At 38.1% G+C, this 17829-nt stretch overlaps 1 protein-coding gene across 7 annotated transcripts in view; it reads left to right on the plus strand.

The window, feature by feature from the left end:
- The window catches only part of NAV3 (neuron navigator 3), a 514050-nt gene that overhangs the window by 10390 nt on the left and 485831 nt on the right, over positions 1 to 17829 (plus strand). For 3 of the 7 annotated variants that reach the window (XM_077783528.1, XM_077783531.1, XM_077783529.1), the window contains exon 2: positions 15149 to 15290. The exons of the other annotated variants lie outside the window; for them this stretch is intronic. The gene's annotated coding sequence lies outside the window, so the exon portion shown is untranslated. The remainder of the gene's footprint in view (positions 1 to 15148; positions 15291 to 17829) is intronic. 7 annotated transcript variants of the gene reach the window in all.

A 17829-nucleotide genomic window follows, 5' to 3' on the forward strand; every position in this document is an offset into this window, starting at 1 on the left:
GTTTCAGGGAGCAGAGAGGACAGAGCCAGTCTTGAAGTGCTTGAGGTATAATCTTCCTTCTACCCAGCCCTCTCATCCATGTCTCCTGCAAGATAAAATGACTGATAGTGTTAAGTGACCTATACTGGCACTTTCTACTTTGAGATGCTGAAATAGATTTTCTGTGAGTCTGATGCAGGAGAGCAAATAGCAGATATGGAGGCACTGGAGTTTAAGGCAGAAGAAATCTGTCTGCAAAGCACCAGAACATGCAGCCTTCCACATGGCATATAAATGGCCTCCCCTGACAGATTTCTGAAGTTGGCCAAAGTAATCATAAAATGTACATCCTGCTGCACATGTGAAGTGCTTTCCCATCTGAGACAATGCAGAGTAACCCCACAACAGAAGAGTATTTAGCAATAAGGTTAACAGACTCAATATAATACAGTACAATAAAGCCAGAAGTTATAAGGAGACTTGTTTTGGATTCACATATCTCAGATTTATCTGTGGTATTGAATATGAGTTGTCATCTAAGAGTATTCAACCGGAAGCTTGTCTGGATATAATCAGAGGTCAGATCTTTTTTTATCTTCCTGCTAAAATCAAAGATGTTTAGCGCAAGTTACTATTCTTGAAGAGTGGTTATAAATTAATCTGTTTTTTTTAATTCAGCAAACCGTGTGTTCAGTTGAGTGGAATTAAACCTAATGAGGATCTTGCAAGCTCAGTCTGTCCAACCAGCCTTGATGTACCAGAGGGCACAGATTCTCCTGACTGAGATATACAGGTGTTTAAATCTCACTTGTGTTTTTTTTTTTTTTCCCTCTTTTCTAGCATAATCACTTAATGGAGTTTGAGAAATATTTTTTGAGTTAATAATTACAAACCCCCGCATACAGTAGCCTTTGTTTTCACTGCTGAAAGGACAACTTGGGGAAAACCTTCGTTCTCTAAGTACAAGAAATGATGTTAGAGATTTGTGTAGTATCTTGAAGACAGTTTAGAGAATTAAAAAAATATCAGTGTTAGAAATGAAAAAGATGTATTATGCCAATAGGTTCATTCTACCCTGTGGGAAAGAACAGAAAAAAAAAAATCTAAGTTATCTTGTTACCCTTTTGGTACCTTTCCTTATTGATATGGAAATGCTTTTGAAATTTTTCAGATACTGCTTTATATTTTCTAGATAAGTAGAGAACATATAGGAACAATGTCTGCTTTCCTCTCTTTGCTTTTTTTTGGGTTTTTTTTTTCCCAGTGAATATGATAGAACGCACATTCAGAGAAGGATTATTTTGTTCTGGTTCCATCTCAGCCCAATATATTTTTTTTTTACTGAAGATTTCTGGCAACCCTTGAGATAGCAATTTTAATTAATGGTCCAATTATTAAGAATATACCCACTCAGAGAACCATTCTAAACAGCACAATTGTAAAGGTTAATTGTTCAGATATAATTAGAGCAATACTCTATCCTGGAAAGTGCTTGTGAATTTCTACAGTCATATTATTTAAAGAATTTAAATCTATCTTGGATTAATGCCATTATCTCTAAAACCAAAATCTTCTCTATAGACCTTGGTTATCCTCTTGCTTATGATATTTTTGTTGTGTTACGATGTCAAGTGTCTTCAAGGTAATAGGGAAACTGGTCTTCTAATCTTTAAACAAACAAACAAATGAAAAAAACTCAGGCAAACGCTTTAGTGGAGAAATGAAACAGTAGCTTTTGTCTAGTGGTCATTCCCTTCAGACTTTGGAACAGAAGGCAAAGCTTGTTCTCTGTGCAGCAGTTTCCTGAAGATTAACTGCAAAATAATTACTACTTTTCAATAGTGTGAATAAGTGAGACACAAGGCAAGAATAGTTGGAGGGGTTTTGAAAGACAGGGAGGAGGTGATGGTGTTAATGGAAAAGAAGTGGGTGGTAAATGCACATTAAAGACCCTAGGATATTAAACTTTGACTTGCACATGTTGTTTATTTCACTCTTGATTAATGTTTTTAAAATTCAGAAGGAAAGGCACCTTTTGGCCTTTTAAATGATGCACACCTTCAACAGTAAAACACTTCTCTTTGTTTGTTGTTTTTACTGGAAAGGGGAAAATCAAATTATGCTATTCAGGCTCCCAACCATTTGACTGCATTTATAGCAGTAGTTGATGGCCTCTTATTTGGAGCCTGTGTGGTTTCATTGGGAATGCAACACATGCTGCATTCATCCAGAGGATTAACTGAATTATCTGAATTAGGAGGGTGACCTTGTCGAGCACAATGTGTTTGGAGATGTGAGGTATTGCTTTTCAGGGAATTTTGGTGTTCAGACTTTTTTTCCCCTTTTTTTAAAATTTTAAATACTTGAAGTTTGTAGGCTAGCTTACTCACATTCCCTTTCTTATTTATGTTTTTGTGTGAGTACTGACAGTATTCTTAACATGACAAGATGTCAGTGGCTTCCAGATATTAGTGAAACCAGTGTTTTATCCTTAAGAAAACAAACAATGAGTATTAGATGAAATTCTGCCTCTGCCACACCTGTAGGGTCATGCTGCTTCCCAGTGGAAACCACTTGCAAGAATCCAGGTTGGCTTATAAACCTTCAGTCACTCATTAAGGAAGGCTTGCTCTAGGATGGATGAATTGGGCTAACTACTGCTCTTCTGACAGTCTTATTATATTTCACATTTTAACTCACAGTAATAAGTAAATTGTCATCTTTGTATGTGACCTTGTCATATTTCCAGAGCAGAATCAGTGTGATCAGTGCAATTTACTAGATATGGTATTTTACATGACCCCCTTAGAAAAAAAAATCAAATTCCCACTTTCAACGTGAGATATTAAAGAACAGATTTTTTCAGGTTGTTAAAGGTCTTTGAGTGCCAGGTTCCCATTGAATTGTACAGGTCTTAGCTGTAGCTGTGAAATTCAAAGGTCTTGAAGGTGGAACAATCCCCATTTAAATCCAAATTTCTTTTAGCAATGCAGCATAACGAAACTGTTTTTCATATAGATGTTCCTCCTTGCATTACATGACTGAAATGCCTCCTGCATATGCACCTATGATGAGCTTTGGTTTGAAAAATCAGCATAATGAAATGTGTTTTAGCGTTGTAGACTTTAGTCTGTTTGTATAGCAAGCAGTTTTATTTCTGTAAACGTCAGATATTCATATCTGTTATTTATGTAAATTTGTCTGTCTGATATAGATTTGCAATCTTTGCATATTCTCTATTGAACTTTGATTATGCTGTTTGCAAAACATAGACAAGAATTTAAAGCCCATTTCTGGTGATGATGAAACATTTTCTTGCTTCTCAGAAGTATACTTAATCTTTTAATTTTTTCAGAGGTGGAATTTAAATAAATACATCTGCAAAGCAATCTGAACAAGATTGTTTTTGTTTCTTAAGGAGCTTTCAGTAAACATAACATGACTGAAAAGAACTGCTGTGTGTGGGAGTAGTGTTTGAACTGCTGATTGCTGCCAAAGGTTACTGGACTGAAGACAAATGAATCCTTCAAGGCAATTAAAAGTAATATAATTGATGAAACAGAACCTGCTAATCCCTTCCAGTTTCATATAAGTTAAGATTTAGGGCATCATGCCAGAGACATAAGCTGCAGAGAAGGTGAAAGCCACTGCTAAAAGTTTTGTACAAACTGTGTCTTTTGGGAAGGAAGGAGTACCAGGAGCATATTAGACTAATTCTCTGCACACTCTAGTGGCTCCCTATTCAATTCAGAATAGACTCTGAGGTCCTGATGCTGATCTTAATGGACTAGGGCCTATTTGGAGACTTTGCATTTTCAGCCAGGATGCACAGGTTTAGCAAAGATGCTGTTGTGATTACAGCACGGTGTGAAGCTGGGAGCCAAAGGCTGAGAGTACTTCAAGCACAGCTTGAGTGACCAGCCAAGGTGAAAGTGAGCCTGGGCCTGCTTTTGGCATGTTGTGAATTATCCTATACATCTTCCCTCAGTGGAGACATCCAAATTAGTTTAATTCTCATAACAGGAAAGAAGTGAAAAGAGGAAAAGGATGAAGTGATAGGATAAAAAAAACCCCATGGTAGTAAAAAAAAGCCAGGGGAATGTAATAAGAATGTGCTGTTCTGGAAAGCAGGGTGATTTAAAAAAAAAAATGAAACTTTCTGCTGTTAATTAAAATAAGTTGCATCCAAAAAACCTTACAATAGACATATTTTCTATCTTACTTAAAAAAAAAAAAAGAAAAAAGAAAGCATCTCTGATTTTTATCCATTTTGTTTTTTTTCTTCTAAGATGAGACTTTGTGTGTTGCCTTATTTCAAATATTAGGTTTCTGTGCTCTCACAAAAGTACATGTAAACTATTGGGTAGTTGAAGTGTCATCACTTTAGGTCTGCTAAGACCAGTGTGGTTTCTGTGTTAGCAAAGAGAGATTTAAGAGAGAAGAACAGCTGAACCCAGAGGTCAGAGCATTCTGTTGGCAGAAACTGTTGCTGTCTTAAGCAGGTCAGCTGAACTTTTAATATAGTGAATTTTTAGCTTACTGTGCTACAACCGGAGCTTGGTTGTATAACATTTTGTACTACGCTTCTACTTTATATTTACATGTAGTCAAAAAAAGGATCAGGTTAGGTAAGCCCATGTAATTGGTAAATGTCCATGTAAATAAATTTTGGCTCTCTGTAGATTTCTTGCTGTAGAAGTAACTCAGTAAAAGATAGTGGATACTAGTGCCTCACTTCCTGTGCCAGGTCTTTCAGCTTCTTAAATATTATGTGTTTTCACACTCAAAGAAGCAGGCTTACAGAGCAAAGCAGGATTTTTTCTCTAAAATTCAGCACATTTTTACTATAGCTATAGCTAATCTATGAGGGAATTAATGCTGTGGGAAGCAGGTGTTTATATTGCTGTCCATTTGTGCAGTGTGTGCTTCTCCTTGTAACAATGAATAATGGAATCTAAAATGTCTTTAGTTATATCAGCTATGTTTTTTTGAGGTTTCCTAAGGTAATATTAAGAGAAAAAGCTCACATGATGTTCATCTGTATAATGATCTCTTCTCTTACCAATTTTCTTTAGGGAATTTCTCTAGACACACAAACAAGTCAAGGCCAATACATCATATTTAAAAACAGACCTCAAAGCAGAAGTTTGCAAAATTCTTTTCATCCTCATCTATCTCCAATCTGACCATCACTCATAATCTTTTCTCTACATATCTCACTTTGTGGGGATATATGCTGCACCTTTAACCTCTGATCCTCAGGTAGTGATCTATTAGCTCCAGCACTGTGGTGCCAAATTGGTTTTTGTTAGCCATTAACATGGCTGGAAGATCATGCTGTGTCTGAACAGCTGCAGGACTGCATATCTGCGTCCTTCAGAGAAGAACAGGTACCATCCTGCAGCAAGGCTCCTGCAGTGTCCCTGGGTGGGTGACAGTTCAGGGCTGTGTCACATGGAGCCGTGGTGTGACCTCAGGTTTACTGTACAGCTTGTGTCAGCACTCTTCTCTCCCTGTCTGCTCCCTGGATCATCCCTGTGTGCTGCACTTCTCTTCCATGAATATAACAGGAATCTAATTTTCCAGGTCCAGGGAGTTGCACTGATTATGGGCAATATAACTGTTTCTGAAGGCAATCTTCTTGGAAACCTGCCTGGAAAGATGTGCAATTGCTCTTGGCTGAAGCCAAACAAGGTCCAGTTTTCTCTCTCATTGTAGCTCCCTGTGTGGCAATGGCAAAAGTAGGGGACAGAGCAGAGAGGCACTATGAGGAAAACACTCTTTATTTAATGCATGCTGAGATAAATGCTGGAAGTTGTTACCTGTGATAATACCTGGAACACAGAGGTTGCATCAGGTTCCCACAGCAGTGCTGTGTCCCAGGTAACCCACCATCCAAACTTTTACAGAGATACTGAAGTAACAAGGATCACATGAATAGCTGGAGAGGGCAATGAGGTAAAAGGAGAGAGGTTAAGCTGGGACACAGGAAGAAAGGGAAATGGTCTTCTGCTGGCAGAGGATATACTAGACCAACTGCTCATTGTATCAGGGAATGAGACAAAAGACCTGACAGAATGAATGGTGTTTATTTTTAGCAGAAAGGAAATTGCTTCTGCATCTTTTATATAAGCAGGGGAATGCTATACATCTTTGTTTAGAATGAAGGATTCAATCTAGCTATCCAGTTCAGCCAAAATGCCAGTAGGTTTCATGGATATCTTTAGAGATAGATAGTGACTTGGACATGTCATGCCTGTGTCCTTTCTTCTATATCCACTAATGTGCTGGCAGCTGCAGCATGTTCTGCAAACTCTGAGGATTGTGGGAAGGCCATGAGAGACCCAGGGGAGGGTGTCAGTTCCGTGCCTGTGTCATGTAAGGCCTGGACTTCACTTTGGGACAGCAGCACTAGGTCTCTTTTGCAGTGATGTGATGGGCAAGGCAGGGGACAGATCCTCAGCCAATCTGGATTTCAGTCTCAGACATGACAGTGCCGACTGCGTGCACCAAAGTTGTTGTCTTGTTACCATAACAACGTGGCACATCCTCTTCAGTCCAGGCACTCCATGCCTGGTGTACAGTGCTCAGCAATTGCTCTAACAAGATTCACTTTTATTTTATTCTTGTATTATCTATTGTTTGGGATAGAGAAGGAACACAGCCGTTGGGTTTCCTGATGTGTTTTGCCAGCTTGTCCTAAAACTCCCGGCTACAAGGGAACGGAATGTCCAGATGGCACTGTTTTGCATTCCTGTTTTGAAGATTTGGAAAATAAGTGGCATGTGTATATGCATGGAGAGAAGAACACATACAAAAAACAATTTAGCATATCTGGGAATTTAATGTCACAGTTATTTGTTTTTTTTGAGTTTTAATCATTGTTAGTAATAGAAAATACTGCTGGGATTTTAATAGTGTGGTGTCCCCATAGTATTAAGTAACTGAAAATTGGTCTGCTCTATAAGAAGCAGACCATTCTTCACTATAAATTTTAAACCCTCCAATATTTTTGTTAAAGGGTCAAGGTCAGGAATAACATGCAAACAATGCCTTTTATTCTCTGTGCTTGGTCTGCGGTCTCTTATTCTGGAGACATTGAAGAATCATGGCACAGGAAAATGTGAAAGAAGACATAATTTCAGTTGCATGACATCCCTAGCATTCAAGAGGACTTTTGGGTGTAATGTTTCATACAGGCACAGTTCTTTATCATTAAGTCAAATTCTGTTATTTTATTTACTATCTCACTATTTGGTAGTACTTAAAGTAATTTCTATGGGACCTGAATTTTACCCTAATCCTCAAAAAGACCAAAACCCTTTTAAGGTGACTCCAATCATCTTTTAATGCCTCATCCTAAAATGCTCTAGGGGTTATTGCAAAGCAAGAATAATCACATGTTTATTTTTAAAATAATGAGAAAATCATACTATCATTTTATTACACTTTTCTCAGCTTTGTGGGTAAAATATTTTCCTGTTGACATTTCTGAAGGAGGCAAGAAAATTCTTCTTCAAGAGCAAGTTTATATGCAATGAGAAGCTGGAATAGCAACAGCAATCTTTGTAAATCCTAATGAAAGCCATAATCCAGAGGAATAAGTCTACTTCATAACATTAAATCATTATAATTGCCACCTACTCTTTCAAACCCACAGACCAGCAGCTCCTGAGTACTGATTCGCTGTTTAGATATACCAGAGTCAAGAAAATTTCTCTCTGTGTGTATACATGTATCACCCACTTACAATTCCTAACTCGAGCATCAATGTCAGAATTTTAACCACAATGCTTTGAGGGCAGATGGTCAGCATATTAGTTTACTATTCAGCTGAAGCAGTGCTCCCTCCAGTTGGTTTCTTCGTTCAGCATGCTTTCCTGTGTGCCATTAGCTAACCCTGCCTCAAAACCTTACAAATAATCATAATTCCCTTTAAATATTATGAGGGAACTTTTTTGAATAACCCACCTTGAGTAACTGGATGCAATATATTTCAGTTATTCAGTATTTTTTTTTACTTTGAGACAATAGTTCTCATATTTACAGCCTTGGTAGATTAGCACTGGGATGTTTGCTAGATCATGTTGGACTTTTCAAATGCTGCATCTATTATTAGTGGGAGCACCATACAGTAATTTGAGGCCAACAACAACAACATAAAAGTAATTATTTGCCCTTACAGGAAATCTCTTTCTCCTGTGTCACCAAATTACAGTCTGCTAAAATCAACAGATAATAAACTAGCTAAGTTTTGAAGACTTCTAGAGTAATTCTGGTGCCTAAGCAGTCCAAAAGTTAGGTGCTCATTTTCTAAGTTCCAAAATGCTAATTTCATCTTTTTCAACCATGTAATTAATTGTACCAGAATAGGCTTTTAAAAATTAAAACTATGTTGTCATGAGGTATTTTAGTATTTAGTATTTTGAGCATTGAATGAAATACATATCCAAATCTTTATTTTTTTTGTAAGAATGGGACAAGGACCATGCACTCGAAAATACAGCACTTAATTTCTTCAATGTTTATGTAATCAGTTTTTTATTTTGGACAGCTATTCCATACTACTACTTGCAATGAGAGTCATTCTAGATTAAAAAATTAAGGAAAAAAAAGAGTGAATTTTCAACTTGTTTGCATGAGAAAATTTAGCTAAGTTCAGGCCTTGTGAACAAAGGAAGTGTTAACACTCCTCTGGGCTGCTCTCCCACTTCAGCTAAGAAGCTGTGAAAAAATAGACTCTTTCAGGGCTTGAATGTGAATGACTTGAACTCTACTGTAACTAGGAAATCTTTTCAGAATCAGACAGAACCAAGCAGGTTTTCAGTTGGTCATATCCCATTCATTCCTTCACTCCTTATCCTCCGTGTGCTGATTCAGCTTGTAACTGAGCATGTTAAGGCTTTTGAAGTCTGATCAAAGATCCCACACTGGCTGCAGAGAGGTGGAAAAGAAGGAAGGCACCTTATCTTTTGTGCTCATCCTAGTTCCAGACTTTACTGCTCTATCACTGTCATCTAAACCAGAATAAAAAATGAAAATTCCTCTGGAACTTGGATGGTATTTTAATTGTTCAGTTATGAGTAATTCAAGAGGTTGGCTAATGCTAAATTATTTTTTTCTTTCTGTTCTGTTCATATGCTGATTGCTTCCCAAATTCTACTGCCTCAGCTCCCCAGTGTTAACTGTTGCTTCTTTATAATGCCTTACAAGAAATATTGCTGAGTACACCTGCATCGCTACTCATGTCGGAAATAAAAATTACCTAGCCCATGTCTAAAGGCCACACCTTATGAACAACTGATGCATTTTTTATCTTCCTATGTCATTGAAAAAATGAGGGAAAGGGAAAGCATGTTGTCATTAAACATTGTTCTCCTAAGTATGATCAAAAGCCTCCTTTTAGTATGAGGTCCATGTAGTTCACCTGCCAGGAAAGACTGGCAGGGAAGGACTCTGCCCATGCTGAGTATTTTCAAAGAAACAGAAATATTTCTATAGTCTCTGGAGTGATAGTAGTAGCTTAAGGTAAACTGGTGAACCAACCCTGGATAAACAGTTTTCAGTTAACAAAGTTGTCATCAAGATTGAGTTTGGAATAAGCTGGACAATGTCTATATTTTTGCTAACTCCTGTTTATATTGATCCCTGAGAGTAACTGGACATTTAGGGAGGTAACCTTGATTATTTTTTAATCAAGTGCTGGGTCATGAGTCAGTGACTCAAGCTACACCTTCAGCTCATGACTATTAGTCCACAACTTTTATGGGCTTGTTGGTGTTTACACATTTATTGCTGTTTTTCCAGTCCTTCCACTTATCCCTAAATTGCTGGGCAGGATAAGGTTTTTAGTTCTGTTCTTTTCCTCAGTTCTTGTTAGGAAGAAGAGATGGGTCCCATGCCTGTTTTCCATGCCACAAAGCTTTCTGCAGGAGCAGCCCTTGAAAGGATATCTTAAGGTCTTTGGTAGATGTGTGTATAACTAGATCCCTGTGCATTTCTCTTTGCTTCACAGGCCATCTTCTTCAGTAGCAACCTCTCCTTCTGCCAGGGCATAGCACCAGGAATTGTTATAAAGGCTTTCTCTAACTGGACACTGGTGTAATTTTGCTGCTGTCCGCATCTGATGTCAGTACTGAAATGTACCAAGCTGACCAAAATGCTTTTACTGGTCAGCAATACAGTACCCACAAGCTGGAATTTTTCACTTATCTCACTGTTTTTTTTTTATTATTATTATTTTTTGTGTTTTTTTTTTCTTTTTTTCCTGCAGAGGAAAAACCGAATTATTTCTCAGGATAAAGGCTGCATTCTGCTGTCACTTCATTTCAATTCACATTGCATCTTGTGATTGCATGTGCAGTCAAAAATTGTTATTTTTATTATCTGCAGCATGGCAGACAATGAGACTGCTGATCTGCAGCAAATTCTGCATCAAGCCTTGCACTGAGTTATCCCAAGTCTGTGAAAGGTAGGCAAAGTTCTGGGCATAGCCTGAGGTCTGCATAGCTCTGTTTTCCTTCATAGCCTTTTATTTAAATGGCTGCTGATAACAGAAAATGGCATTAAAGTGACTTATGATGTCAGCAAACACTGCTGCCTGAAAATGTCACATTGCTGTCATTGCTCAGACAGAAAAGGACCCAGCATTGGCTAGTGTGTACAGTCAATAAGGAGAACTGATCCCTGATCCTTTCCTGCCCTTTGCAGAATAGAAGTTCTTTAGACTAGAAGAGATAAGAAGAGAAAAAGAAACATATGGCTGCATTTATGTTTTTTAATAATTTTTAATATAAAACAGAAATAAATATTTTTGTGACCTAAAATATATTGCATTGAAATATTTCCTGGTGAGTGATTAGAACAGCATGTAATAGTGTCTGACGAGCAACATGAATTCATTGACAACCAGCTGTTGAGTCTTACATATTTGATCTGTTTCTATTCCTTATGTTTTATTAATGCCATCCTTGAGTTCTAATAATGCCTGATTCTGTGCTTCTCAGTCAGCTACTGAGAAATTAATTTTCTGGGACTTGTGGGATTGAACCTGCCATTCCTGTGGAACATTAACCAGACTTTGGTCTTGGGAGAACTCTTAGATCCCTCCATGCAGCACACTTTTTATAAGGATAATAACATACAGTAAGAAACATATTCTGTGAGCACTGTCACTTTGTATATTGCTACACTGAAGTGTGGTAGGAGAAATAGGACCACAGTTAGGATATCTCTCTGTGATAGTCCATGGGTATGTGTAGGTCCAGGTAGGGAGGATGCAAGGACCCCCAGCTCATTGCACAGCAATTAATGGGCAAAAATACAACTGAACACCGGTTGTGATAATGTATTATAGCTTTGTAGATTCAGGGCCTCTGGGTCCATGTGTAACCCGTGAAGACCAGACCTCTGGTCCGCATAAAAAGTAAAATAAAGACCAGGATGAAGGCTTGCTCACACCTTGCACTTCCTTCACTGCTAGAGGAAATCTGAGGATGCTGAGAGGAAGCAGAGGAGCTTTGGCACTGGCTCCATCAAGTGGCCTGGCCTCAGTGGATGTGGGGGTGGGTTTTGCTGCTTGTACAGGAGAGCATTCAACAATCAGTGCATGGGCTATTACACCCACACCCAGAGCCTTGCTCCATCGCAGAGCCACTGCCACAGACCCTGTCACCAGGTGTAGAACTCCATTTGGTTATCCTGATATCTGCATACAGAGTCATTAAAAAACATGTTATGAAGGAAAGGACATAGGGAGGCAGGAACCATGGCCTGATCTGATGAACTTTTCATTTCATTTAGGTTGCTTCAGCTACAGTCAGGCTTTGCAGAGAGGGAGTACATATAGTTCTTAGAATATTTTTTTTTACCTGCTTTTTCCTGTACTTTTTTTTTCTTTTCTTATGTGGTTTTTTTTTTTTAATTCTTCTATTTTCATTTGTATTTGTTTCAAAATATACTTGATTTAAAACTAAAAAATTCTTCTAGTGTGCTGGTTTCTGGTGGGGGGGGGGGGGAAATTTACATGCCCATCCTGCAGATTGGGCAGCCCAAATTTAATGAAAATAAATGGCATTTGCTCATGTGTAACCATCTCTTATAGAAACCCTGCCTAAGAGTGCCTTGGTTTTTCTGGGATAAAGTAAGCCAGGCAAAGTCTCCCCTTTATTTATCTTACAAGCAAGAGATGACACTTCAGATAATGTTTTCTCAATTTGTCTTTAAAAGCAAAGACTTGAATGGGGGCTCTGTTTCTGCAGTACAGAGTTCACAAAATTCGGGCTGCATGGGTGCAAACAGCAGTCTGTAAACCTTGTGCTGTTTGTCTTTGGGATAGGGTACCTTACAATGTCAATATGTGTTCTGCTAATCAGATGTGTGCTGTGTCCTTTTGCATGAAACATCTATAAAGTATGCATCTCCCTTTGTGTTTTGAAAGCAGTTTGAGCCTGATGTTTTAATACACAGGCTTATTACAGAATTGGTGTCACACAGCATGTCTCCATTTGTATTTACTATGTTGCACCACAGAACTATTTTGTTTTCACATTGTAATGTACATTTGTGAGATGCTTTTCTGAAGTAAAAGTACACAATCAATGCTTTAAAAAATATTGCTTGAGGAAATAATTTTATTAATCCTACACACAATATCCTTCCTGTCATATAGTGGAATTTAGATGGCAGAATCAATAATGTAGTGTTCACGTGGGAATTGCTAATACACAAATTAGTGCGTGGTGCTTCTGCACTTGGTAGAAAAGATAGCCTGTGTTCCCTCAGCCTTTTATTGCTGTGCAATCAAAGAGAATTATGGACATAAAAAATACAGTAAAATATAATGGAATATTTCATGAATTGCAATGTTTACTAACAAGAGAAGAAGTTGCTCTTTTCAAGTTGTCGCTGAACAGAGCTGAAAGCAATATTTAGGGTAGTAATAAAAGGCAAATTATCAGTGTTTTCCTCTAAAGCCTATCATGGAGGTAAACTAAAATCTAATGCAATCTGGTAACATTAATGCATGCTCTTTATGGCATAGAGTGTGAATACTGGAATACTAATTTGTCATATATTACACATAGCAATATCCTTTTGTGTTATTGAAAACAAAAAGGAATATAAATTAGATATAATGAAATAATTTAATTTCTAATGGTTACAAAATGATCTAAATATACTAACAAGACCCTGTGACTGCCTGCTCTAGTAATTCTCAGTTGTGTGCTTATTTTCATAATCAATGCATTACTCAGACTATCTTTGGTGGAATTTATTACTCCATTTTCAGTTTCATGGTACTTAAATATGCAGTAGGCAGTCCCACAGAAAATTGTGATCTGTAGAGCAAAGAATCATGGTGTCAGAGGTCAGAGTTCTTTGTTTTCATTCCTTTGAAATTGCTCTTTAATATTCTAAAAGGGGCAAAAAGCATGTAATTTGCATTTAAAGTACAGCTTTCCTGCATTACATCCCCTTGAATGTATCTTTTGGGTAGTGGACATTTATCATAGAATTCCTCTTGACTCTGGAAACAGTGCAGAAGGTAGCTGAAGAAGCTTTGTAACTGTGCAGTACAAGGCAATAAATCTGAAGCTGCCACAGGATTACTATGGTAACCATCCAGACTGTCGGTCTTCCAGCCGTACTGAAAGGTAGGTTCAATTTTCAGCTCGTCAACTCCTCTCCATGATTTACTTGTTGACACTGCACATTTGATGTAGTAGTGTTAATGCCCTCTTGCAGCACAAGGGACTAATACTGACATTGTTTTATATGGCAATGCACAGGAGCGACCACAGGAGATAATTTGAAATTGTAAAATTGTATTCCTGTCAGCAAATGCAAAAAGTGGCATAAATTGCCAGATTTTGAATCATGTTTTAAGCTGCTTCAACTTTGTATGGGAGAAAGAACTATCTTTACATGGCAGTGTGCAGTATGAGCTTAGAAATGAGGTTAAAATTGCCTGCTTACTTAGACATTTATAGGAGGGGATATGTGCAGGTCATTCTGGGGTGTGTATCCCTGTGCTTGCACCCTTTTTCAATTCCTTACTACAAAGATGGAGATGGTTTTGGCATGCAGTAGGGTGATTTGTCTTTTTTGTCTTGTAGTATTCTCCGTGGAAATGATCTGTGGTTTTAAATAAGTATGGCAAATGCTGTTATGGCTCAAAACAGATTACTTGAAATGTTATGTTTTGCATTTACACACCCACTTACTTTCTCCCTAGGGCAGACTGAGGCTGTGTTAGGTGAGCCAAAGAACCCAGGGACTGCTGACTGACATCTTGATATTTCTGTTTTCGAAGCTGTCCCCCAGCTTTCTGGGGTCAATCCAAATAAGAATGGGGTTTAACTGAGCATAAAGTGCCTTTGTTGCTGAAGAAAGGAGAGAAACGTGTATTAGTTTTTAACACTGAAATACATTCAGGAACACTGAGGCTTGTGAGGCCTGGTTTACCAAGAGTATTTGTGGGTGCGGATGTGCATGTGTCATATGGAGTGTAATTGGATCCTTTCACATCCAGTTAGAGGTGAAATCTGGTTTTCTAAATGGGAATAAAGGCAATTTAGTCTCTGTTACCATATCTTTGATATGAGTGGTTTCTTCTCTGTGTATTGAAAACCAGACTCGGAATTTAGCTTTTCTCTCATGAGGGTACTATTCAAATTTATTGTCCATGCTCTGATTGCGATCTTCAAAAACACTGTAGAAACTTAGTAGATTTTTTACTTCCCCTCCCTGTCAGTGAAAACTAACTGGTCGTTACTAAAGGTAACAGAAACAGGAGGGAGTTTGTACCCCCTCACATATGCCACTCTATAATCATCTTTGGAAAAAGCCAAGCAGGGAAAAAACTCTCCATACAGCAGCTGATATGCTATTAGTCCAGTGTCCTTTGAAGTGACGCTTCTTGACTAGAAAAGGTGTGGCTCAGTTTGAAATAACTTTCTCAAGCCAAACCTTTCCATGCCTAATTTTGTCATTCACCCCATCTTTGACTGTAAGGAGGATTTAAAGATTTTCAGCTTGAAGGATCTTTAGATATGCATTTCCCTAAGATTCCTCTCAAAACAATATATTCATATTAAAGAAATAAACCAACCCTTCTGCTTCTGTGAAATATTCCACCTGCTGAAAAATATTTGTTTGCTCTCCTTAGGACACCACTGCTATTTATCTGCTGGTAATATTCAGTTTGGTTAGTGTGAACCCCAGATGAAGATAACATGGAAAACCACCAAACTGGAAATGTGCTGTCCTGTATGCCTTCTCACAGCTGAATCTGGATTGTCTTCTGAATGGTAAGAGCAGAAGCAGGAGTGGGTCCCTCATCACACAGGCAGTGGTTCAGCCCATATGCTCAAGTTTCTGTTCACTGGGAGCTGGAGTAAGTGATCTCTAACGGGCTATTACAGGTGCTCTTTTGGCTTTTATTTCCACCGGTGGGGTTAGTTGCTATTATTGGGAAGTGAAATTTTGACCTTGGCTGGCTGCCAGATGCCCATCCAGCTGCTGTCTCACTCTTCCTTGTCAACAGGATAGGGGAAGAAAATAAACTCATGTGTTGAGATAAGGAGAGGGAGGTAACTCATGGATTACCATCACGGGCAAAACAGATTTAACTTGGGGGAGATTAATTTGATTTTTTTTCCTAGTTAAAATGGAGTAGGACAGTGAGAAAGAAAGACAGGACTAAAAACCGCTTTCCCCACCTCTTCCTACTCAGTTTCAGTTTACTCCTAGGTGTTCTGTTTTTTCCATCCCCAAGCTGGTGCAGGAGGATGGGGAATGGGGGTTGTGGTTACTTCATAATATTTAATCTCTGCTGCTCCTTCCTCCTCCCACTCTTCCCCTGCTCCAGCGTGGGGCTCCTTCCACAGGATACAGAACTGCTCCAGAGTGGGTCCTTCCCATGGGCAGCAGTTCTTCACTAATTACTTTGGTAATACCAGTCAAAGCTTACAGCAATCAGCACGGAAATGAAGACCAGCACATTTCCCTACAGGGCAATGACTAAGACATAAGAGAAGTGGTGGACATGAGAAGGTGTCAACTTCTCACTTTATGCTGGCACCATATACACGTTATAGGTGGTGAAATTATGAAGGAATGTGTTTCTTTAAGGCTGGCCTTCAAAAATATCATGTCTTCCTTACCTTAATTAGACAGATCACTGTATCCCTTGTGATGACTTAATCTCTTGCTTGAGGATCAGTAGCATATTGTAATTTTAGAACCATGGGCTTTATGAGGAAATGCTGGAAGAATACGAGCACTGCACTTTATAAGGGATAGCAAGAAGGAAAATCTGAGAAAGGAATGATGTGGTTTTGTTTAAACATTTGATGGTGATAGATGTTGGCTAGTGCTGCTTTCCAGACCACAGCTGCTTGAAGGGAGTAAAGCCGACTTTTTCTGGCAGGCCATAGCTAGAGCTTTGTTTGAGACATTGTTTCTTGGCTATGCTATTAAGTAGAAACTTAGTAAGCATCCATATTTTAATAGTCCTAAAGCTCTATCTGGTCTGTGGTTTAGTAGATTTACATATTTCTCTGGAGGTGGATTCAGTTCCTGTTGGAAAGCTGCTCATAATTTTCTCTGCATATTTTATGTATATCTCAAATTAGGAACACGCCTAATAAAAATGTGGTACCATTTTATAATTAGAGCTATGTTCAAATAATCTTTTTTAGAAAGATGCTAAGACTTTGAAAATAGTGCTGATTTCCTAGCATGAACATGGTAGATAATTTAGCAAAAATCTTCTGTTTTCTAGAATTGTACATCTTCTAAATTTATCCTTTGCCATAGCATTTGGTTCTGAAATCTGAACTTTTGTTTAAAGAGAAAATGGTCTCTTGACTCTTATTACTGCAAAAACAATCTTAAAAAATGTGAAGTGTGCCTTCCTTCATGATCTTGACAAGGTGAAATATGATAACCTAATTTGAGAGATTATTAACTCTGAAACTTAGTGCTTTGATAATTTTAAATCTTGCTCAATGATTTCACAAAGGCCAGTGCTGTCCTTTTTAGTGGATGCTGCATCTTTGCTGGCCTGTATTATCATCATTAATAGCTATATTGATTCAGTCACTTATTTTTGTATTTAATTCATTACAAAGTGCAACCACTGAAGAGGATACATAGTCTGGAAATCTCAGTAAATTAAATTGGAAGTTGGAAGAAAGAAGCTATAAAATGCAAGGGAGCCTTTCTTCCTCTTTATTACAGGAGTTGTCTTTGTTTTCTTGGTATTTCTGACATATTTTACACACTGTCATTTGGGTAGCTTTTGAATTTTCTTCTTCCCATCCATCTCTATATGTAGCTGCCAGGAAATTTTTGTTTGTTGCTTTTGACAGTGTTATTGGTTCTACACCATCAGATTCCTGCAGTACTGCAGTAATAGGAAACCAGTGACTGGTTTCCTATAGGAAAGCATGGGTGAAGGAGAGACGACATCATACAGAACTCTGATGCATTCACTAATGCTATTTATAGATGTGCCACTAAGCAGTCAATAATATCTTAGTTTTAAAATAAAACGTGGCTTAAACATTCTGCACTGAAATGTGAAAGATAGTTTATTTTGTTTAAACATATTTTCTTTTGGTTCCAAAGACTGTTGTCTCCCAATGATGGCGCTGAGAGAAATAATTGTTTGCAACACAGATTTATGACAGTTCTTCCAAAGTGTAAAGGTTTGGAAGGGATAGAAAATGGAGGTAGGTGGACATTTGAGTCTTAAATAATGTGGTATATCAATAGACAGCTGAAGTGTTATAGAAGGTGGTTTAGAGGGATGAAAAATGGAACAGGTTGCTTTACAGTGCATGC

Source organism: Lonchura striata, chromosome 5 (assembly GCF_046129695.1).
Source record: "Lonchura striata isolate bLonStr1 chromosome 5, bLonStr1.mat, whole genome shotgun sequence".
Taxonomy (NCBI): Eukaryota; Metazoa; Chordata; class Aves; order Passeriformes; family Estrildidae; genus Lonchura; species Lonchura striata.